Source organism: Anastrepha obliqua, chromosome 1, assembly GCF_027943255.1.
Source record: "Anastrepha obliqua isolate idAnaObli1 chromosome 1, idAnaObli1_1.0, whole genome shotgun sequence".
NCBI classification, from domain to species: Eukaryota; Metazoa; Arthropoda; class Insecta; order Diptera; family Tephritidae; genus Anastrepha; species Anastrepha obliqua.
The window spans coordinates 7,699,310-7,724,477 of NC_072892.1; the positions used below are offsets into that span (position 1 = coordinate 7,699,310).

The 25,168-nt window shown below is 37.8% G+C and overlaps 1 protein-coding gene across 2 annotated transcripts in view; it reads left to right on the forward strand.

Moving 5' to 3' along the window:
- The first annotated feature begins 350 nt into the window (after positions 1-350).
- Positions 351-25,168, forward strand: part of LOC129250281 (fibroblast growth factor receptor homolog 1) — a 30,688-nt gene continuing 5,870 nt past the window's right edge. Inside the window, exon 1 of one of the 2 annotated variants that reach the window (XM_054889924.1) lies at positions 351-663. The gene's annotated coding sequence lies outside the window, so the exon portion shown is untranslated. Of the gene's footprint in view, positions 664-7,406; positions 8,231-25,168 lie in introns of those variants that run through there. The other variant, XM_054889919.1, reaches the window with a different exon arrangement.

Consider the following 25,168-nt stretch of genomic DNA (forward strand, 5'->3'; position numbering starts at 1 on the left):
TATTTGAGTTGCTGCCGCAGCCATTCTATAAATTTATACGCTGCCGCTCACCCTCTGCATCTCACTGCACGGCTCGTGGAAGTAGACGCACACACATATGTATATGTTGGCGTGCGTGCTCTCATCAACAATAAACAATTTTATAAATAAACATCGTTAAATGTTGCGCGACGCACCGGTTGCACTCAAATCCATTTAAATTTTGTTGCTCCACTGAACTCTGAATTCGCTATTTGAGTAGAAAAAATTAAAAAAACAAAAAAAAAGTCTCATTTGAAATCGCGATCAGTGCTCAATCAGATTCTATGTAGAATTGTACTCGCCGCGGTGAAGAAGTGTTCCGTTGCAATAAGCGATTTTCGAGCTTCCTCAGCCTGAGTTTTCAGCGCTCGGACCGGATATTCAAGTTAATAAGTGAATTTTTCGACACAGTTTTGAATAGATAAAATCGAGAAATAGAGGCAAGAATTTTGAGTACTTGTAGAAGTGATATTAAAAAAATATTATATATATTTTTGGTACAAATTAATGTGATCGGAAGTGAAAAATACTATTACAATGAAAATGAGGCTTTACAAAATAAATACAGCCTATAAATAAATGGAAATACACACATACATTCATACATTCATTTATATAAATAGAATTGTTTATATCAAAATGGTAAGTAGTCGATAGTCGAGCGCATTTTCCATTTCAAAATTGTGTGAAGTTTATGAAATTCAATAAAAATCCACCTTAAAGTATAAAAATGTTATTGCATGCAAAAATTTTTTTAGTACAAAAAATGACAAAACGCGAAAGAAAAACACAAAATTCTCAAGTACAGTGCGTTCATCACACTTTACGGTGCAACCAGGCGTGGAAAGTGGTGCTTTCAGCAATCCCTTCAAACTAAAGATGTTCGGAAAGAAAGTAGTTGCACAAGCAAACACACTTTGGAAAGCACTTTTTGAAAATCAAATTTTACTTTCCATGGGCTGTTCGCACTGTGTTGACCAAGGCCTTCTCACAGCGCCTTTTGTAAACTAAATCACGAGTGGGTGTTCGGATGTTTTGTTACCTTTCATTTGCTAAGAATATCTTTAATGTACTACTAGAAGAGACACGGATTGTGCAGAAAGGGTTACGATACGAAGAGTATAAGAAAATTTGTCTCATTTAAGATGTAAAAATCTGAGCGTGGCGTAGAAAATTTATACTACGATACATATTTTCGAGATGATATTCTAGGCGGTCGCCGTAGTCGAATGGGTTTGTGGGTGACTACCATTCGGAATTCAGAGAGAACGAGGGTTCGAGTCTCGGTGAAACATCAGAAAAACATTTTTCTAATAGCGGTCGAGCCTCGGCAGGCAATGGCAAACCTCCGAATGTATTTCTGCCATGAAAAAGCTCCTCATGAAAATATTTGCCATTCGGAGTCGGCTTGAAACTGTAGGTCCCTCCATTTGTGGAACAACATCAAGACGCACACCACAAATAGGAGGAGGAGCGCGGCCAAATACCCAAAAAGGGTGTCCGCCCCAGTTATATATATACATATATTCTAGTTTGGGGAAAAAGAAATCCATTATTTTTGCGCAAAGTTTTTTCGCAAGTGGTTAAAACTGTTTTATGGTCGATCTTAAGCGCCTGGGCGATGCTATGACAACTAAATGACCGGTAAAATTCGATTATTTCAGTTCGTTAGCATCAAAAATGCCTCAACTGAATCGACGAAACAAAAATTGCATGTAATTAGACACCATAAACACCATTCACAATTTCAGCTGCCTGGATTGGATTACCGCCTTTAGCAAAGAAAAACTGTAAAATGTACCGAATTTTCTCTTTGTTGACTTCCAGTGTTAACACCCTGTAACTCGCAACTCAATGAAACAAACAAAAAAAGCAAAAGAATTTTTTTTTGTGTGAAGTGTCACCATGGTAACGAGCATAAACTTTAAATTGCTTAATCGATACTTTGAGAAATATAGATCAGTACATCCATCTGCCGAGCAAATAATGGATTTTTTCCCCCGAATATAATATTTATGACTGTTTTTTTTTTTAAACGAGAAAGTGCGCCGGTTTTTCAAAGGCAGCATACACATACTAGGGATCAGCAGAAATACTGATCTTTCCACCCTTTCACTGAGTGTTTCTTATATTATTGGTGAGATATTTGTTTTCCTACTTTTGTAGTAACCGACTTTCTGCAAAAAGAAAAAAATAAGCAAAAAAGTATAAGAACCCCAAAATTTTGAATGACCAGCAAGTGCCAATCTTTATCATAAGTTCCTAGAGTTCCAGTGTGAAATATACAGCCACAACGAATTTCTCTCATTCGTGTCTGTTTTACGCCAATCTCTTAACTGCATTTCAGCTAAGCCGCATTGCGCATGTATCTGACTCCAGATGTTTGCTGGTCGTCCTCGTCTGCGGCTTTCTTGGAGGTCGCAGTCAAACGCCCTAATAGTATTGGCTTCTGCTGGGTTGTGGCCCATGAGTCAGCATTCGATATAGTATTTCTACAGAATATTCTGCGGACTTTTTATAGGCATCCGTTTACAAAGATTTGTCATCAGCTTGTGTCAGCTGTCGTCGCATTTTGCACCCGTAGAGTAAAGACGACATTGGAAATAAATATTCGGGGGGCCAAATATTGCCATATCCTTTTTATTCGGTTTTTGATATCATCGCTGCCTAAGTAGCACAAAGCTTGCACTTCTTCTAGATCAAATCCATTGAAAATTTGTTGCGTTTTTTCGAATATTCGCACCGGCTTTCTTAGCTGCTTCTTGCACTGCTTGGATCTTCGCTGCCATGTCAAGGAAGTTGGGAGATAGTAGACAGTCGTTGTCTGCATAGACGAGATCCGTTGAATAAATTTCGAGGGTGTACAGTTACGAACGCTTTTTGAATGTCTATAAAGGCAAGGTAAAGCGGAGTCTTCCATTTAATGGACTGTCCAACGATAACTCGGACAAAGATCATAGATTTACCAGGTTTGCTCTTCAACTATGCTGAAATAGGAAACGGGGAAGGGAACTTCGGCTGCAACGCCACTTGGGAGACTAAGCCGAATCGTGCACGATCATTTTACAATTATTCATGCACTCGTCCAATCAGTCGTTTCTCATATAACACTAACACATGCCAAATTTTGTTGCACATCCCAAGTGACGTCAGCTCATCAGCTGATTCTGTCAAATTCGCCCAGAGCCGAATAACGATCAGCTAAATAGCACACCTTTAAAAATCTTTTCACCAAGGTCTAATGTGGTCAATGAATGAATGGTTTATTCTAAAAACCTCTTCCTGTCTAAGCTCTGATTGCATTATGAAAGCTGATTTTATTGAATACGCACAGCCCAGAGAATTTAAGAAACTTCAAAAGTTTAAAAAAAATTTTTAGAATTCAAATTTGCTGCTCGAAATTGAACATAGAACTTAGGAAAATGCGAAAGAAGTTAAAAAAGGCTTGCTGAATTCCTTTACAGTGTTGTCTTCAAATAATGATAACTTCTTTAATTATTTATATATGATAATTATAATCTTAAGATACCGTTAGGAAGTAATATAAAATTACACATAAAAAAAATAAATTAAAAAAAAGTAACTTAAAAAGATATAAAAAAAAATTATAATAATAATTAAAAAAAATTAATAATTTTAAAAAATCTTGCTCCTTAGGGAGTATTTGAAACTTGAACGAGGTGTTAGTCTAGAATAAACAACAAAATTTGTAAACAGGCAGAAACCAACAAAAAACAATAAACTATCATCCAATCATCGTGAGAGGCAAAGGCAGATCCAAACTGGCATGGCTACAAAACATCACCGAAGACCTTAAGAGATTAAAGGTAAAAAACTGGAAGGTGGAAGCTCTTGACCGAGTTAAAAGATCGTCGGAAGAAGATCGTTGAGGAAGCTAGATTTCACCCCGAGCTGTAATGCTGGTGAATGAAGATGATGATGATGAGGCAGAAATGAATGCGACCTAATGAAAAGATTTTAGAATACCATCCTTGTTGTGTCTGACTGCACCTTTAGAAGGCCAACCGCAAGACAAAATCGAAAGTGCTTGGCATCAATCCCTAACATACACACATACATATATACATTTGCATATGTGCGTGCTACTTAACTAATATTTTCTCGTGCACTCGCAAATGCACATTTCCACATGCGTGTATTTACGTATGCACCTACTTAGTACGCATACATACATGTATTTGTGCAGCAACAACAAATGATCAAATGAATAGCCAGCGTCTGTTCAACATATGGCCCACATTACGTTCACTTTGCACGCTCGAGATGCCAAAGTGAACTCTTTTTCGTTAAGAGTAGGTCTGCCATTAGTTGGCACATACCTGATTGTCTAAATGAGTAGGAATGGCCCTTTCCAGTAGTTAACTCCAAAATATACAAATTTATTTAAAAATAACACAAATTACTAGCTTTACTATATTATACAGGATGTTTTGTTACCGACTACAAGGACTTTATAAATATGCTCTGTGGCTAATTTTATAACGAAAGAGACCTAAAAGTTGAGATCTAACTCGTACGCCAGAGGAATGACAGCCATCATCATCATCATCATAAATTTCTAGAGTTCCAGAGAGGAGTATAGGGCCACAATGGTGGCCATATTTCATTTTACCTTGTCTCACTGGGAAGGCGTGTCTAAAAAAATATTTAAAAAGGTATAAAAAAGGATTTATGTAAAAGTCTTATGCTTAAGGACCAAACGCAAGATTAATCTTATAGCCAGCAGTCCGTCGACTCCCGTGACTTTTTTGCTCTTTAGCCGCTAATTCGCATCTCATCATAGTGGGTCCCGTTAACAGCGAAAGGTGGATTGGAATCTGTACTTTCTCTGTGTCATCCACTGTTGGCACTATTCATCAAGTTCGAGAAGTGTTCACTCCATGACTTAAGTATGTTCTAGACGAAGCAAAAACGCCCTGCTCTTAAAGCCTTTTGTTGGCCGCCAATCTCTCTGGTGAAAATTTCGGGCGTTTTTCCTATCGGCCAGGATCTCAAGCTTTTCATACTCACATATTTCGGCCTCTCGTTTCCTTTTGGGCGCAATGCGTCTCTCTTACTTTCTCAATTCCTGGTTTCGATCACACACGGATCGGGTTGTGCCCGATCACAGCATGATCCTAAAGCAGCGTACTTTCTTTCGGCGGCAGCGCGACAATCCTTGTCGTTCCAATCGCCTTTTCGGGCTCAACGTAATCAGATTTCTTCCTCGGTGACGGTTTGCAGAGAGCGACAGGTGTGACCCCACGGATCATGCATTCTTACGAGCAATACTTAGCAGCCTTAGAGTAGAATTGAGAGCCGAGTAGCGAATTTTCGGGCTATCTACTGCGATTTCCGCTTTTCGATGTGTATGTAAATAGTTAGACACACGGTTTTCGCTACACAGAGGCGTGTGCGGATCTTGGCTGCAATAAGATTTTTCCCCGTGGTCCCTAAGCGCCTCAGTAAACAAATTATAATTTGGTTTATTTAACGCTAAGAACTTAACTTAGCTCCAGAATGGCCTTGTATTTTTCGCTTCAGCTTCAACTCGTTGCCTCCACGTGCTGGCTGATCTCCCTCGCCGCCGAATTATTGAGGGTTGCAATCTGGTGGTGCACTTATGTATTATGTTTTTGGGTTTGTATGAACGATCCATTTCTACTTGTGACGCTGGATTTCGATGTGTATAGGTGCTTGTTTGATCGCATCTCAGAGGCCAAAATTGCTTATAACCTCGGGCCAGGCTATCCGCATAATCTTACGAAGCCAACATTTAAAGAAAAATTGTAACCTTTGTGAGGCGCACGGACGATAATACTCACTTTAAATATTAAAAAAATTTGTGAAATTGTGAATATTCACTGATCCCACACATTCGTTGCGGATTCTATTTACTTTTAGAAGGTCTTCGAGTGAAATTTTACTCAATTCAGTAAATTTCAGATTTTCTATTTAATATCTATCAAAGAGATGTCATCGAACTGCGATAGCTGTTACAACCAAATAGTGCTTAGAAAGGCATTCAAACTAAACAGATACCTCCCAGCCGCATTGTAGTTACTCGTAAACCAACTCAACTATCTCAAACGTCGGCGCTGAATAAATATGACGACGAACTTTCTGTCTTGAAGTAGCAACAGTTTTGATGGGGGACAAACAACTAGAATGGTTCATGTACAGTTACTGACATTTTAGGTTCACAAACCTGATTCGAAGACCAACCTTGAATAAGCGAAGTTTGTGCAAACCGTTTGTTTTAGGGAGATATTTACCATAAACTACGATCATAGAGTGAGCATATGTGCATATGTGTGTATTTACGTACACCAAAGCATACAAATGTATGTTTGTAGAAATAAATTAGTGCGCGGTAGACAACTTGAAACAATATTTGCCCTTGTCTGTCGTTCGATGTGAGCGTGCAGCCTGTAGCACTGGGTTGATAATGGGTTTGGGTGTACTTAAAGAGTCACTAAAAGTCAGCAATCATGTGCACACATTCATGCATACATCTGTGTATTATAGCAAATGCGATCTTATTTTAGTAAATAGTTTTGTTGTTATAATCGTATTATCTGCTGCTGTCGTTGCATCTGCTGTCGCTGCTGCTACTGTTTTAGCAATCTTTTAAGCGACGCGATCCCATATTTATGTGAGGGGTGTGCGTGCTGAGTGTGTTCAATGGCCCGCGAATAAGCGCAAAATTCTACCTACAAACAAACAAAGAGTGGAACTGTCAAACGACAGAAAGCTGGAGTGGCAGACCGGCAGATCGGTCGACGGGCACAATGACAGGCCAATAGACTAACAACATGCATGCAACATATGGGTTTGCGGCTTGCAAAGCAAAAAAAAATAAAAAAAGAACAATTAAGAGAGATCGCTGCCGAACTGAAATAAAACAGAAACAGCCAGACACGTATGCATACATATGTATGTACACACATGCGTGCTATATGACAGCAGCAGGGATAGTTTATTTCGTTTAATTTCAGAAATTTTCGCTGTTGAAATGTATTCAAATTGAGTGTAATTGACGAGTGCGATTCGCTGCAGAATGAGCGTAAGTGCTGGCTGCCATTGTAACGAAAAGTATGCTCACATAAATATACTTACATGTGTATATGTGACTAGTTGGCAGCAGAGTCATGCGGGGCGTAAGTACATAGGAGATCGCCGGCAACAGATCCGCGCTGCAGGCGCAGGCGTATAGCGGGCGTGAGCGTTGCTGCGGCGACGAGTACGAGCACAACGAGCACTACTGATCTGAGCATTTTTGAGTAGCATCCGAGGGCGTTTGTCGCAGGAAGAAAGCTGTTGCTTTAGCAGGCTGGTTGGCCGGACCCGAGTGCTAGCAGCACACAGTTTGGATAAAACGTTGCTCCAATTAGGAACAAATAGACGTGAAAGCGAACGCTCGGACGTGAACAATTCAATGCAGTAGGTAAAGTGTGGAAATGTGGAATTGTGGTGGAACTGTGCCGGCCAAAGAGACGGAGGATTGTGCCAGTGTGTGTGTGTGTGCAAACCCAAACGAGAGCATTTTTCAAATCATGCAATCATTGCGCGCAGCTCTCTAATTGTGGGAAAAGTGGAAAATCGAAATAGACAAATAGACGAGTGGAAGCAGAAGTAGCGCGAGCATAAGTAGCGTGAACGGTAGCTTATGTATTTCGAGCTGCGAGTATGAAATGTAGCGAGCTGCAAATAAGTTTAGCATTTTTAGGTGTATATCGTACACACCGCGGACTTTTTATATAGAATATATACATACAAATGTGTTTGGTATTAAAAAATTTCCACCAAGTTTTGCTAAAGGAAAAACGCAAAATAATTTTCGCCAAAAAATTCTGAATAATTTGTTTATACTATGTACGCGTGCGGTGGTGTGAAGAGCGTGAAAAACTTTCTCGGAATTCCAATAGCCGATAAACTTACAAATCTGTCGAAAGCGCATTTATATAATAATCAGCAAAGCGCAGTGTATGCGTGTACTCGCCTACGAAGTAAATAAACTTAAAAGCATACACTTTTTATACCTACACACTAGCCCATAATCGACTAAATATTCGAGTGCCTACGAGAGTGTGTAGCTTGCGAATTCAAAAAATTCTTCAAAGCTCATACAAAAGCTATATAAATCCAGTGTGGATGCAGAAGACAGGAAGAGCAGCGCACACGCCGCCATTAAGGAAAGTCACCGGAAGTATGTGAGACATTTTAATTAATACTAAAAGTGATTTAAAGACCAACGAGGCAAATATGTTGACACACACACACCTTATATGCCGATGTATGTAGATATGTAGGTGCATGCATAAGTATGTGTGTGTGTGAACGAATGTACTATGTAAATATACAACAGACTAATTTATTTGACTGTATACAGAAAAAAAAACTGTTCCCAGCTGTGTGTGCGCTTGCCGAAAAGCGCAAGAAAACTATGCGAAAATATACATACACACACATATATATGTACACATTGTAAATAGAGCGAAATTGTGAATGAAATTCATTGAAAAAACACAAAAAAACTGATCGTGAATCCCATGCAAAATTTTTAATATATTATAGTATATTTTTTTTTAACAGGTAAATGCGCCGCACAATTTCTAGAACTCAGCGTATGTTTTATTTAGGCAAAGAGTAATGAAAATCGAAATTTTGCGAAGTAATAGCCGAAGTGAAGATAAACAAATACTTTCACTGTATTTTGCGAAAATATGTTTTTTTTTGGCGCAGAAATAAAAAAACGAATATGTATAAATTTTTCAACGCGTATGCACATATACGAGGGTCGCTTGAAACGTTCATGAAGAGTCAGAGGCATGATATTACGCGCGATGCGTTTCAGTTTTAGAGCAGCTTTTGTGTCGAAAATCAACGTTGGACCGCACTGCTTCTACCCTTTTGGTAAAAAAAATTAAAAAAGCATGCAAACTCTTTGCAACTTTTTTAATGAAGGAATGAAGAAACAAATAAATAGAGGGTTTTCTTATTTGCAAAAAAAAATTCTATATTTTAATATAAATTATCGGATGTTTATTTCATTATAAAGATGAAGGTATAGTGGAAAATAACATCAAGCAAATGACCACCACGACCACGGTTACAGGACAATGTCCTTTTCATGAAACTTTCCATAACCGAATTGCAAAGTGGATGCCCTATGGCCTCGATAGCCTCACGAATTCCATCTTTGAGGTCTTGAATCGACCCTATCGACCCTGGGCTGTTGGCGTAGACCTTCTCTTTCACGTGGCTCCAAGGAAAAAAAAACTCAAGGTGTTAAATTACAAGATACTCGGCGGACCTCTTCGAGAGATAACACGGTCCGGAAACTTTTCCCGTAAAAGATCAATGGTTTCGTTGCTTGTGTGGCACGCAGCGCCGTCTTGTTGAAAATAAACATTGTCCAGATCAATACCATCCAATTGAGGCTATAAAAAATCGTTAATCATCTCTCGATAGCGCAATCCATTCACCAATACCACCTGTTATTTGATCCTTTTATTCCTATATGAATACATTCTGTCAAAAAAGTACCGGGAATTGTTCAATAAAACTCGAAATAATTGCTTAATCATCACAATTTATTTCGTCACCTTCAAAATATAGACTCCATTCGAAGCAATACACATATGCCAACGATTAGTCTAGCCATCAAAACACCTTTTAAACGTGTTTGAGGAGATCTTTTTCAGCTCCTTCAGCGAATTCTCCTTAATGACCTCTATCGACTCAAAGCGGCGTTCGCGGAGTGGCAATTTAAGTTTTGTCGAAATGGGAAAAGGTCAAAGGGGGCTTAAGCCGGTGAATTCGGTGGTTATTCGAAGATATTTGTCGAGTTCTTGATCAAAACAGTGTTCACAATATAAGCCTTGTGAGACGGTGCTTTATCATGGGGCAGGATCCATGAGTTTTCCCTCCACAAATTGGACCGTTCCCTACGCACATTCTCTCTCAAACGTCTCATAACTTCCAAATAATATTCTTTACTTGCCGTAGAACCATTTGGAATGAATTCCGAGTGCACAGCACCATGATAATCAAAGAAAACCAGTAGCATGATTTCCCTTTTGACCGACTTTGACGTGGTTTTTTGGGTTTCGGCTCATGTGGACAGCGCCATACAGCGACCTGTTGACTGGTTTGCAGGTCAAACTCATGTACCCGTCTCATCATCTGTTATGATGCGCTGGATATACGTTGGGTCCGAATTCACTTGCTCAAGCATGTATAAAGCCAGCTTCTTCCGATGAAATTTTTGAAAAAAATTCTACTCTCTTGGAACTAGTCGAGCAACCACGTGTCTCATGCCCAATTGATGTTGTAAAATGTTGCGAATTGATTCGTGAGACACGCTAAGGTCACGAGCTACATCTCTCAAACTTAAATGATGGTTTTCCAGCACCATTTCCTTGATCTTGTCGACGTTTTCATCCGTTGAAGACGTTGATGGGCGACCAAACCGGGGCGAATCTTGGTCCTCTGCAAAAGCCTTATTCCACTTTCAGACCCATATTTTTATAAAGCACATTCGCCATAGGCTTTCCGCAACATATTCAATGATTCGGCAAACGAAATCCCGTTCAAGGCACAAAATTGAGGAAAAATTCTTTGTTCGATATTTTTATCCATATCCGGTCGACTGATATAATTAAAACCCAAAAACAAGCTAAGTATAATACAAAAAAAAATCTTATTAAATTTACAAATTAATAAATCGGAACAAGTCCAGTATTACCGAGATTTTATAAAAAACATCCGAAAGTTTGGGATCAACAACCATCGCTAATATTGGCATAACTGACGTAAAATTTAGATGTCTGCAGAATGTAAGGCACGGTTTGTATCGTTCACTTAGTGGTGGCCAATTCGACCTTAAATTGTTGCAAGAGGCGAATTTCCGAAACCTATCAATCCATTAATAACAAAAATGCGAATCAGTGCAAGTCTTAAAAACCGAAATAAAAACGAAAATGCATAAAACTATGGCGGAAATGGGAATGTTAGCTATGTTGCTGTATGTATGTATACAGACGCATATATGCCCTTAAGGGAAATGTCCTAGTGCCGAACTGATTCGCTTCTGGTTAATGGAGAAAGCCGAGGCTAGTTACCATTCCTTACGTTTTCGTGTTTTCCTATAAGCAACGATGTACAGAATAAAAAGGCGCGCCTATTTCGTACCGTTATTCGGCTCTCCGTGATTTTGGCATAAGCATTATGTGTGTTACGCCGCACTTGTGCAATTTATAGGCCTGTCGCAATGGATCCGTTGCGTCTGTTGCGGCAACTAATTTGACTAAGATCTAAATACATAGATTATGTGTTATGTGTGATTATGCGTTACTCCATGGCACGTACATATGAGGCGTCTTCGACTCAAATCCACATAATCAATTTTGCTCTCAGTCAAATTCGTTGCCGCAACCGACCCATCGTGACAAGCCTATTTTACCGTTCGTCGTATGAGTGATTTCTTCTCCTTCTTGCTCTTTTGCTCATATTTTCACATTTCTCTCACGCAACTCTACCAGCGTGACATCGCCCCATGGTAAATTTGACTGAATCAGCGGATGGGTTGACGTAGCAGGAGCTATGCATCGGTTTGTTTACGAAAAAACTAAGAATGTGTTAGTGATGTACGAATAAAATGAACACAATGTCACTACGTTGCCGTCTGAACAACGACAGACTTGACGAGTGGGCGAAATGATCGTGCAGATTTCGGCTGGCGAATACTCTCGTGACTTGACAGCTATCATCCTTGATATCGCTCCTTTGTATTCTATAAATTTTGCTAATAAGCAGCTGTTGAGTTTTGCAAGAAGCTCTGCCGTATTCTGATTTACTTATTTGGGCTTTGTGTTTACTTAATATTCGGCTTCGCCTATTACGAGTATACTTATGGAGAATAAGATGCCTAATTACTCTTGAATCCTATCAGTAAAAATGAAGGCTGTACGCTACCCATAGATATATGTAAATATTTTTAAATAAATGCATGTTTGCGTGGCATAGAACGAATTCAAGAATGACAGTCTAAGAGCCGCCGCTATTGAGGATGAGTAAATAATTCCTTTGCGGGATTTTCATTTCTCATTTGGTGGTTGTGTGGTCTCTAATTACTATTTGATAGCATCCAAACTGCCTGAATGTTCTTATACTGCCACAAAATTCCAAAGTTTCCGAGCGATGCATTAATATTTCCAACCATGTGGAAATAGCCGCCACCCTAATCTGGGTAAAAATTTCTGCAAATACTTCTTAAAAGCGTTGTAGATTGATTACCCATCCATTTGGTTCGAAACTGCAAAAGAAAAGTGTTAAAGAAAAATGTTGAACAAGTGCTTGCTTGGTTCCTGCAAGGAGTGCAACCGGCTGCAAGTTATTTTCGAATATGTAAATATTCGAAGGGGTAGCTAAAAATAGCGATTTGGTTTTTATATAGATTTGTATGTATTTAAAAGCGAACATACACATTCGCTTATGTTTTTTAAGATTTGGAACGTGTTTTCCGGCGTGATCCAAAATATGTACAAGGTGATATGAGGTTGAAACGATATTTAAAATAAAAGAATATATACAGTATTGCCAAACGTAAAGCATTGCACTTACAGGATTTCTATTAATGCCAAATAATTCAATAAAAGCAACGTGAATTTTGCATATTTTTGTACAATTTTTTTGCTCAGTAGTTCGTTATTAATAAAATGTATAATAACAAAAATTCGTCAACACTTTCAAGTTAAAAAACTAAAAGTGAAAATATTCATAGTACAAAAATGAAATGCTCAAAACTAAAGCAGCTCCAATTTGTCAGCCATACAAAAGGCTCCTCATGAAAATCATCTGACATGCGGATTCGGCTTTAAACTGTAGGCTCTTCCGTTTGTGGAACAACAAAAAGACGCACGCCACAAATAGGAGGAGGAGCTTGGCCAAACACTCAATAAAAGATGTGAATCCCGATTATTTATTTATTTTATACGATCAACAGGAGTATTATTTCGCTACTTATTAAAAAAAAATTTAAGGAATTTCTGCAACGCATAAAGGAGGAAGGCCACGAAAAACTTCAAGGCAAGATGATTAACTCATTAAAAGAAGAATTCAAAGCGATCCTACAGTTTCCTCTAATCAAACAAAAAGTGAATTAAATTTGCCAGTTAGTGCTAGGACCATTAGAAGACGAGCAATGGAGTTCGCCAGCGAGAAAGCCATTTAAAAAGAAATAAAATAAAAAAATCCATTTACTATTATATAAGGACAAAACAGCAACGTTAAGCATATACTTATGTATACAACGCGCTGTGACCACCTATTGCGTCGAAGCTTTTTCGACTACTTCAGGCCCGATTAGTCTACCATCACTTGATGTTTTTATACAAGGAGAGGCCTTGAAGGCCATCTGCAGGCAGAAGCACAATTGAAATTGGTACGGCCCCTGTCCGGCATTGGATAACAGAGTAGACATGGACTTCGATCCAACGATCCTCTCCTGACTAACAGAATATCACAATTTTTTTGTATGTTTAAAGTTTCAGTAGGGATAGTGGTTTCAAAACACAGATAAAATAGATTATTTACTTTAATAGTGGCATAATTAAAGAAACCAAAAAATTTAGAAAAACGGATTCAAATTCACTATGACTCTCAAAGGAAAAGCGTTTTTGCTGCTATTGAGATGGTGTTTATACTTATAGATATCGGCAAGTATTGTTTGCACAGTATGAACAAAAAGTTTGTGGTCATTTTTTGGGTTGGTCGCTTACTCGTATGTAAGTTTTTATTTTGGAGTATGACACTATAGAAGTAAATGAGCGATATGATACGTAAAAATAGGTATCAAATCAAAGCAACATTTTTTTTGTAGTTTTTAATACAGGTTCGGGCTAATCAGGTTAATTTTCGGGATCCCGATATTGTTGTAGGTCAATGCCGACATTTTCGGGATCCTCGAGATTAATATAGTCAATATCAAAATTTTTGGAATCCCAAGATTAATATAGGTTAATGGCGAAATTTTCGGGATACCGAAATTAATACAGATCAGTCGCGAAGTTTTCGAGATTCCTCGGTCGACACATATACATATATACGATACTTGGCGCGTACACCCTTTTTGGATGTTTGGCCGAGCTCCTTCTTATTTGTGGTATGTGGGGATATTCCCATGATTCGGGTTCAAAAAATTGATTTTATTTTAATTATTTAATTCTGTAATCCTTTCCGAATAATCTCCAACAGGAATAATCTCCAACTTGAAATCTCCATGAGTTACGGAGAATTAATGCCGAGCGCGCACGGGTCAGAAGAATGGTACTTTCAACTTTAAACGCGTTTCCTGAAAACTTACGTTTTTCAAAATCCCAGCCACGATAAATCAAAACGATAATATGAACTAGAATTATTATAATCGAATAATATTTTCGATTTTTTATGGCCCACCAAAGTAAAAAAAAATAGTAACAAAAAATTTAAGAGGCTGCCATTTCATTGCATGTAATTGTTTTTCAAAGATTTTAGTTCATATGATGGCGACAACCTTCCTGACGAAATGATTTTTTTGTTTCAGATGGAACGGCCTTTATCATGGCTGAGGTGCGGCGACAACACTTTTTTTTGTGGAGTCATATCTCCGCCATTTTTAAATATTTTAATTACACAGTTATAAAACAAATATCAAACAATCTAATGTAAAAAGAAAAAAATAGTTTAAGTTTTTTTCCATAAAAAAATCCCGAACTTTTCCTTTTTTCGCACGCCGTTCATGGGAATACCCCCTTAATGTTGTTCCACAAATGCAGGGACCTCGAACGACAAGTATAGTGTGCCATGTCATTCCATTTATACCCATGATGCAAAGAATAATGAGACGGCGCCCATCGTGGTCCCGTTACTTTGCGCTCAGCGAATTTGACAACTAGTTACGTGATTTTAGCTCCAGTATGGCCAGATTACCATTTTCGTAACTTGATTTAGCATTTTTTTTTGTTATTTTTATTATTTTTTGTCTCGGAGTTTTAGTTCTTTCTTTATGACATTTTTGTAGCTGTTCTAATTAAAATGTCATGTTTATAATTTTGTAAAATATACATTTTTTAATAATTATTTAAATAATTCACTCAGTTTTATTTAGCTTTACTTTTTTAACATCTGGTGGCGTTGCCCGCGATTGCAGGTGTTGTTGGTGTTCTTCTGCTTTCGGCAGTCAAATCTCTCTCTCGCTACTGCAGTGTTGCCTAGCTTTGGATATAAAAATGCACTAAAATGCCCATTCAAAGAAAATAACCCAACAAATTTTTATTGAATAACTTAAAGAACTTTGTATGCGTGACAAATTGTCTTTAAAATGTGCGTTTTTTTTTCAATAAATGTGTTATGCTTATGTACAATTTAATTTATTGGTTTCTTTTGTTAAGCGAGACTCTTTTGTTAAGGGAACGAGTTATTTGCTATATTTGAGGTTATGTAACTAGATAAGGTATTCTTTTTATAAAAATGTCATTATGGTTTCTTAAGTATTTTCTGGTATTTTGTTGCTTATTTTTACTATGAATACACCTCTTGATGCTCTATGTCTCACTAAGGATTGATGACCGGAAGAAACGATTACACCTCTATGGTTTCAATTCGCATTCAATAAATTCAAAGGCTTTTTAAAATGTGTAAAAAGGTTTTCAATCTTAAGAAGAGTTGAGAGAGGGGCATTTAATATTTTTGCATAGCCTTAAATGGAGCCAAACATTAAATTTGTACTTTCAAATATCAAATTTTATAAGAGTAAAAAAAATTTTCATTAGCACTAAAATCTTCTCAGAGTGGCCTTTTTAAAACTTCTTTTGTATAACAATACAGTTTTTTTTCAACATAAAGTCTCGGTAGCCTTAAATTAAAAATAAAAAGAAACAAACACCAAACTTAAAAATTGTCGCATTTTCGGTATAAAAAAGCACTAAATTTATTGCGAAGAGCAAATGGTTGGCAATACTGCACAACTCTGCAAACGTGACGTCACGTACGCTCTGATGGGCGCAATCTTCTTTCTATCATTCTTGATTTATACCGACACTCTCTACTCTTAAAAACCGAACTTCCGACAAACAGAAAGAGCCAGTGTATACAAGTATTTTGTGATCAAATTTGTTTATTAATCAATATATCTGCTCTCTATTTTGAATACTTTTCAAGTAGTCAAACGAGCTATCTTTGCTCTATTTTTGAATGGGTTTTATGATTACACTCACAGCGAATTCAACGGATCAACCGATTCATGATGTGCTTTCATCACCAAATGCAGTTTCTGGAATGGGCCATAGTTGCCGGATACTAAATCAGTTTGATACACTGCATGAAGCAACTAAGTAACTAATTTAACTTTTTCTTAGAAATTTACTTACAACTCTTGACCTGAAATGGCTGTAAATCTTGAATTGAGAAACCTTAAATTACGAAACCCTAAAGAAACGGTTAAAATGTGATATTTAACAGTTTTTCGAAAAACTCCGAAAATACAATTCAATGATTTTCAAAACGATCCGTATTTATTATTATTCTATGATCTTTTGTGTGGTTACTACTCTGTATGAACGACCTGGACTTTCATCGGCATCCATACTAACCGATACAAAAATGAAAGAACAACTGAAGTTGGCTACAATGAAGAACTAATTTATCGAGTTCAAAAATTGTCTCAAAAGATAAGTTATTTTTATTATAAAAAATTGGGATTTTTTGGAATAAAGTGCATATATCATAATATGGAAATAATCACGTAAAAGCGAAGCACCAGTGTTTTGAATTTGGAAAAATACTCACAATTTCCGTGATTTATAAATGATTAGCCCATGTTCGTACCAAATAGTTTCAATTTTGTGGGCATAATTTTGTGATGGTGAACAAATATTCAAGGTGACATAATAAATTTTAATTACACATTATTTATTCCGTTGTTCGTATGTAAGTAATTACAAATGAAATGTTGTTAAGCGATGTAGATATGTACGTAATTCGGTGTGCACGCGTGCAATATTTTCCATGTGCCATTTTTATTTACGGCGCTCTGCTCCCAGTGATGTAAACAGCAGTTTGAAGAAAAAAATGAACATTTGGTGCATACCAAAATATTCCAAATTACGGAAGGAGCCTATTTATTTAATCAAACGGTACATGATTCTGTAGTATGGCGATTAGTTGGGTTCCCTTCACTAATCTGAGTGTTAAAATTTTAGAAGAGCTTTTCACAAGGAGGGCTATCAAATAGGCACTAGTTCTCCGCTATATGAATACGCAACTGTTAGTATCTTCGGGCTGAATAGAGCCACGAAGAACAGGCGCCCAATTTACCCTAAAGAACTGACGTTCGCGAAGTTGTATGGTGGTTCTGATTTAACACCCAAATGAGTGTGCAATTTGGTGTAGTGTCAGCTTATTCAGGATTTGTATTGCAAACAGCAGCCAGTCCCCACACGCAGCTGAAACCTCAGACTGGTATCGAGTGTTGTCAAGGTATATTCTGCGCAGCTGACGAGTACCGCCAGGAGTTCAAGGTGTTGCTCAAGGCCTTGAATTGCTATACTTTTGAACTCCATAGCTCAACAGAGTATATTAGACTTTATCTACCAGCCTTTCTGAGCAAGCGACTGAAAATTGATGCCTTTCCATTGCTTGTGTAGGCCGCCTAGGTAGGCTTCCTTCACTGCAAAAATATTCCAAATAACCGATTTTTTGCTGAAAAGTTTTTATAGTACTTTAGCATTAGCAAATTAAAAAATTAAGGTGGTAAAAAGCACCAATAAAATACCAAAAAAGCTTTGTATCCATAATTTTCTCTGAAATTATTCACTTTTATATGGATAATTGATGCGCACATCCTTTGTTGGGTGGTTGGCCGAGCCTCTCCCTATTCGCTTCATGATGCTCCACAAATGGGCGGACATACAGTCTAATGACATTTCCGAACAGCAGATGGTTTTTTATGAGAATCTTTTTCATGCCAGTAAGACACTCAGAGGTTTGCTGTTGCCTGCCGAGGAGCGACCGCTATTAGCAAAATTGTTTCTATATATAAATTTGGTGTTCCGTGCCCGTACAAATTTATTTGGTCGTAGGTAGATAGGTAGAAAGGTAAAATGGTTGAAGTAGCAGACTGGCACTCCCCAAGTAGCACTAAGAGACCTCCAGCCAGATACCTTCAGCCAACCAGAGCTGTTGATGTAATGGAGAAGTCCGATGGGATCTAGGTTGGAGAACTGCTACAGCCTCTCGAAGAAAGCTGCTCCCAGTCACCTTAATCGTCTATTCGAACCCGGACATTTACAGAGAAAGTGTTCGGCAGTCTTAAAGGTATCACAGCTTCTGAAATAGGGATTAAATGGTAAACACAACTTTTTTGCGTGTGAGCCGATCGTACCATGACCGGTAAACACAGCTACGAGTTTGGAAATTGAATGATGTGGAGTACCCAGAACTTTCTGCGTCTTGCGTCTATTGTACTGCGCCCAAAAGGCAATTCTCCTTAAGGTAGTAGACCTGTGGGACTAACTCAGTGCACCCCTTGCAAGTTCATTACGAATATCATTTTTCCTCTATGTTACTATGTCTTGGAACCCAGATTAGAGGAATGTTCCACACACCCAAGAGATTTGATCTCATCCTTATAGGAGTTGGCCTTTTTGGAGCTGCACCATGGCGTCGTCAGTACCTTGATCGAACTCGGATGTACTTTGCATGACATTTTTTGAAAAATTTCTAAAATATTTATATTTTTTATTCAGTGCTTTATGCTAACCCTTTAGGGAAGAGTTACACCACAAAATTTTGTGAGTTTCATGCTGTTGATGGGTTGAAGTTGTTGACAGAATTTGGATTTGGCTGATTTGCTGATGCTACAAATTTACGCAATTCTTAAGAGTGGCGCACACATAGAATGATTGTTTAAGCAAGGCATTAACGTGAGAACTTATCGTACTACGTCGTTCTCACTCTAGCTTGCCCAATTGTTACGTCACAACCAAAAATATTCTCATGGATGTCGCAAGCGGTAGAAGCATTTTATAATAAATTTGCTACTAGTAAAATTTTTGACAACAAGCATTGAATTGTAAGGCACATATTTAAATGTTTAAAGGTATTTACTGATTTTTTTTAATTTTTATTTTTGTTGAAGACGGATTATGATAAAAGAGCTCGATTGCTTTCAAAGTTAAAGGGTTTAATTCAGAACTCTTTCTAAGACAAAATAGCGTTAAAATCTATAAAATATTCTCTTTAAAATTCAGATTTTCCTTTCTTTGCTAAGGATTGGCTTTCATTTATACTGAACACCTAGCGAGGGGTTCACAAGGGAAACTTAATTTTCAAGGTGAAGAAGTTGGCCTCCACAGATTAGGTGTGTATGTACCAACATACAAAATAAATCTATATATTTGCAATACGTAAGCAAGAGCTTATATATGTATGTAAGTATTTTAAACACTTCATATTTTTACTTATCTAAGTTTTAAGGAAATCGTACGTGTGCACATATCAAATATTTTCAACAAAAGACGTAAAGAAGTGGCTAAAGTCGAGCGAAACCGGCACACGTTTGTAGTGAAATGTAAACAAAATCAAATAATATTAGATTTACATTTCTAATTTTGTGATTATTTTGTACATGACGTAACATTTTCTACTTCCGTTCTCTCTGCGTTTGTTTATGGATTTTATTAGTTTTTGAAGTTTTACTCGTATTATATTAACCCTTGTGCTGTACTCACTAAATGAAAAACGTATGCAACGTCGATGGAAAGAAAATAGTTCCAGCGAAATATGAGGAGATGCGCTAAACCAAGCGCAAAGCACTGGAGGCTGTACAACAAACTGCGGCGCTCAGAGTTGCTTCAACCTCCCGCACTGTCTCAGGCGCAGCAGTTTTTGTAATTAGCGGGGAGATACCTATCGATCTCATGATCCGATAACGAGCGGATGCGTCGAATTCTAGGAAAAACACCCTCCCACTAGTGCCGGAGAACGGAGATGCCAAACCATGCGGCGGTGGTAAAGCCGATGGGACACTGAATCGAGTGGCAGATGGACGGCAAAGCTCATTCGTAGAATACGTAAATTCGTTCAAAGGGACTGCGGGAAAGTGGGCTATTTCATGTCTCAGTTCCTGTCGGATCACATGGGTCAGGCAAGTGACCCCAGGTGTATATATTGCCAAAGGCTGAGAGATGACGCCAAACACACGTTTTATAACTACGACAGATGGCTCATGGAAAGAGATTCCCTTAGGGAGCAGATTGGGGGCATCGCACAAAGAAAGCATTGCCATACATTTTCGGCTTAGCGTCAAGGCAGTCCAAAATTTAATTTTTTTTTTCGCAGCCAAAAAGTCTTTGGCTTTTGCTTAACCCCTGACTTAGTTGTGCCGTAGCCGAATGGGGTGGTGCATGACTACCATACGGAAATGCTTAGTTACGAATCTCTGTACATGAATCACCGAAATGATAGAAAAAGTTTTTTTTCTAAAAGCTGCTGCTCTCGGCAGGCAATGGCAAACCTCCGAGTGTATTTCTGCCATGGAAAAGCTACTCATGAAACATTTGCCATGCGGCGTCTGCTTAAAACTGTAGGTCCCTCCATACCATTTTGGTTGTTTGAGTTATGGCCCTATCGGGATACATAAAAGAGCGATATGCACATACATATATAAATTTATTTGTGCACAATCGCATTGAGAAGATCGCGTCATTCCGCCGGAAGTGGCTAAAAATGCAAGCAGCTGCTAGTATAAAATCACAGTACCATAAAAGAAATTAGCTCTATGCTCCCCAGTTGGGACTCTTTCTAAGCAATCGTAAGAACAGGAATACCTGTATGCGCATGAATGCTTTGCAATCAGAAAAAATATGAGAGATAATATGTGAACCTTTTCCTATTTTTATATATTTTCATAATTGTCACATTCGCAGTATTTTATAATATAGAAAAAGATTTGAATCCAGATTCCCTTAGGCAATTTTCCACAAATAATACATGCACGTACCTGCAGGAAAAACCTGAAGTAATGAAACAAAATTCTGATTCCGAATAAGTACGATTTCATCAATGTTGTAAGTAGCGATATCTGTCTTCAGAGTTTAATAAAGTCAAAGCGGAAAAGTACTTTCGCATGAAAACAACCAACCTTCTTACAAATGATGGCCGTGGCTGTATCCGATGGTTATGGTTTCTCATAAGAGAATATCGGATGTTTTTTTGATGCATGAAACCAATCGATTTCGACAACTATGGTTTGACAGCTGAGAAGGGCAAATTGTATGACATTTATGTTCAGTAAGATTTGGCAAGTCATCAGAAATCGTTTAACGCCAGAACAACGCTTCCGAATTGTGAAAATTTAATTTGAAAAAAAAAAAACAAAAAAAAAAAATCTGTTCGCGAAGTTCACGGAGCGAAGTGTTGAAGAAGGCGCCGAAATTTTGATTCGTCGTCATTCACAACTTGTTGGCCGTTATCCTTCGATTACGTAGAAAATTTTACCAAGGGTCTTGGCTTACTTGCCTATAAAATGCAGCTCGTGCAAGAATTGTAGCCAAATGACAATCGTTTGTGTCGCATTTATGCGGTTGGGCTCATTGAGATTTTTTATGCAGATTTGTTGGAAAAAGTAGTCAAAAATATTACTGTAACTTGTAGAGGTGGTGGATGTAAGTCGGATACCATAGTCAAAAAATAAATGCCATGATCACCTATGAGATTATAATATAAAAAATCATTCTAATAATATTTCTGTTTTGTGTTATCATTTTAAGTTCTCAAGCTCTTAAGAAACACAGTACAATAAGTACAGATTAGTGTGATAAGCACAAGATTTCGACATTCGAAGCGAAATTGAGAGAGTAACTTTGGGTGTAACGTAAAAAGGAGTTAATAGCACAATTGTGGCTGTTCATTTCGCTTCGATTCTTATCCTTTTCCCAATCAGTCGTTGTTGATTTTTTCGAACATAACCAATGCAATCTCAATTGCCGACCTCTGGTGTAAATAAACCGCTTATTACATCAGCCCTTATTACGTCAGCTGATTCCTTCAAACTCGCTAACAGCCGTTTAACGTTTTGATATTGGCCATTGAATCGGAATAGTCGATTGCGGTGTGCAAGCTGTAAAAGGAGAGTGTCAAAACAATCAGTTGGTTTTTTATGAGCATAATTTTCAATTCAGAAATACAAACTAAGGCCCGCCATTGTCTGCCCAAAAGCTAAGAAAAAAACATCTTCTTTGATTCAGAGTTTCAGGCCAATAGTGGCTACCGAATTGTAATTACCTATAAACATATTCAACTGCAACCGCCGCCAAAGTTTAGATTATATATAAAGGTTGGTTAAGTTTTAAGGGCCGGTATTGATTTAGAATAAAATACAATTTTTTTTAAGAAATTATTATCATTTCCCTCTATTATGATAATATTGGTATGATTCAATTACGCATAAAACAAAATATTGGTCAAATGACCGCCGCGGCGTTGCGAAACACTTCCATCCGATGGTGAGGCATAATTGAGGTTCTATGCCGTTAATGTGCCGAATTATCTCATCCTTTAGCGCTTGAATTGTTGCTGGCTTATCGACGTACACCTTTTCTTTCAAATAAACACAAAGAAAGAAGTCAAACGGTGTCAAATCTCATGATTTTGGCGGACAATTGACATCGCCGCGACGTGAGATTATTCGACCATCAAATTTTTCGCGAAAAAGAGCCATTGTTTCGTTAGCTGTGTGACAAGTGGCACGTCCTGTTGAAACCACATTTCGTCCACATCCATATCTTTCAATTCGGACCATAAAAAGTTCGTTACCATCTCACGATAGCGAACACTATTCACAGTAACTGCCTGACCGGCCTCACTTTGGAAAAAATACGGCCCAATGATGCCGCCGGCCCATAAACCGCACCAAACAATCACTCTTTGTGGGTGCATTGGTTTTTTGGCAATCACTCTTGGATTATCATTCGCCCAAACGCGTTTTGCTTATTGACGAATCCACTGAGGTGAAAATGTGCCTCATCACTGAAGATGATTTTCTTCGAACGCCCGTTTTGATTTGAACGTCCGTTTTCATAATAAGCCTAAATAACTTTAACGCGTTGCTCGATTGTGTATCTTTATATGGCTGAAATTGAGTTTGTCTGAAATTGGAAAATGTTAAATGAAATGTAGAAAAAAAACGTCTCGTTTAGTTATGGTTCACATTCAGCACCGGCCCTCAAAATTTAACCACCCTTTATTTATAATTGGCGCTTACACTCTTTTTTTGTTATGGGTGCTTAGCTCTCCTATTTGTGGTGTTCGTCTTGGCGTTGTTCAACAAATAGAGGGATCTACAGTTGTATGCCGACTTCGAACGGCAGACATTTTTTTATGAGGAGCTTTTTCATGGCATAAATACATTCGAAGATTTATCATTGACTGCCGATGGGCGACCGCTATCAGAAAAAACTTTTTCTTCCCGTTTAATGTTAGGTATAGGTTACAAAAGAAAGTAGAAAAAAATGTTTTTTTTAAAAACAGGCGATAGTCGGATAAGCCCAGGAAGAATGTCCTCACATGGATTGCGATGACTTTTTTATAGTAACAATTGAAGATAAAGATTTGCTAAATTTTAGTTCTTAAAAGTTTAGCTTTGTTTTACGAGAACTAGTTTTAGAAATATCGAAGAGTTATATATTTGGCTGAAATTAAAAACATATGGAAATTTTTTTCTAATTGTGCGATGGCATGCGTTTAAAGGCAGATAATTAAAGACATGCAAATTATACGATTTGAATCAGTGCGATATGCACAATTTTTTTGATTATTTCTAGCGAAGACATCAAGGTTTTCAAACCGAAACTGCCAGAGACACTTCCTTAACGCCACGCCCACGATTTGGTGACAAATTTTGGCCCTTTTGTTAAAAGTTCTCCGAAACATGCTTTGAAAGTCACACTGAATACAAATCGCAAGATTATTAAAACATGTATGATAATTACTAAAACATGTTCAGGAACCTCATAGCTAAAAAAAATACTTCAAAGTACTTGAAAATATGCCATGTAAAATATATGCAAATTTTAGTGAGAAAATGTAATAAAATTATTTTTTAATTTTTTTAGAGTAACATTGTGAAAGCAAAACTTTTTAGGCGTCGATGGACGAGCGAGAATGGAGAGTTAAATTTCAAGGCCATACAACGTTTTTCGCATTTTCGTTCCGCGAGAGAGAAAAACGATATAACGTGGAGGATAAGGAGAGAGAGAGCTATAACTATCTTGGATACACTTTACGCTATTTTTCCTGAGTTTTTCCTTGTGGTTGCTAATTTCTACTGAGAAATAACACTGCCTACTTTTTGGCGCTTGTTTGTTGGTGCAAACTTGTAGGAAATATATTTTTGGTGCCTACTTTTTGGCGTTATATTTCCTTGGTACTACTGTTTGGGGCGTTTTTTGGTCCCAATTTTTTGGCGTTGCATTTTAGCGCTTATTTCCGTTTCCTGACTGATGCTTGTGCTATCCATTCCAGCGTCGGATTTATTGGTATTGCCTTGGGGTAATTTGTGCCGTTGCTGCAGTCCTGGAATCGCTGTGCTTGTGCGGGTGATAAACGCGCGTTTTTGCCACGGTTTGTGTCCTGCGTTTACCTACACCGGTCAACCCTTCTCGGTTGTTTGTAAATTTTGTCTATTTGTATTCTCTGCAAAATAATTAGATATATATTCTTTATCTCTCTGTCTCATTCCCTCTCGGCTTATGTTTTTTTTTTTATCAAAACACATTTGTATTTCTCCAAAGTGCAAATAGTTGAGTTCAACACTGTCTCTGAACTATTAAAAGGTGAATATAGCGCGTCCTAGACCTTATCTGTCGGATTTTGTACTAATCCCGAACTGTCGGGAAATGTATAGAGCGGTGATCAGCTGGCATTTCTTGGACAACGCCGTCTAAAATTCACGACTATGCTTGCTTACATATAGAAAAGTGAGGGAATGGACACTAGTCCCGCTAATGAATTCAGTAAAATCGAATTAGTTCACCATTAGCTGATTTCTCTGCAGTATATTCGTCAGTAGATACATATTTACAAATGTATGCATTTGCAATGTGTG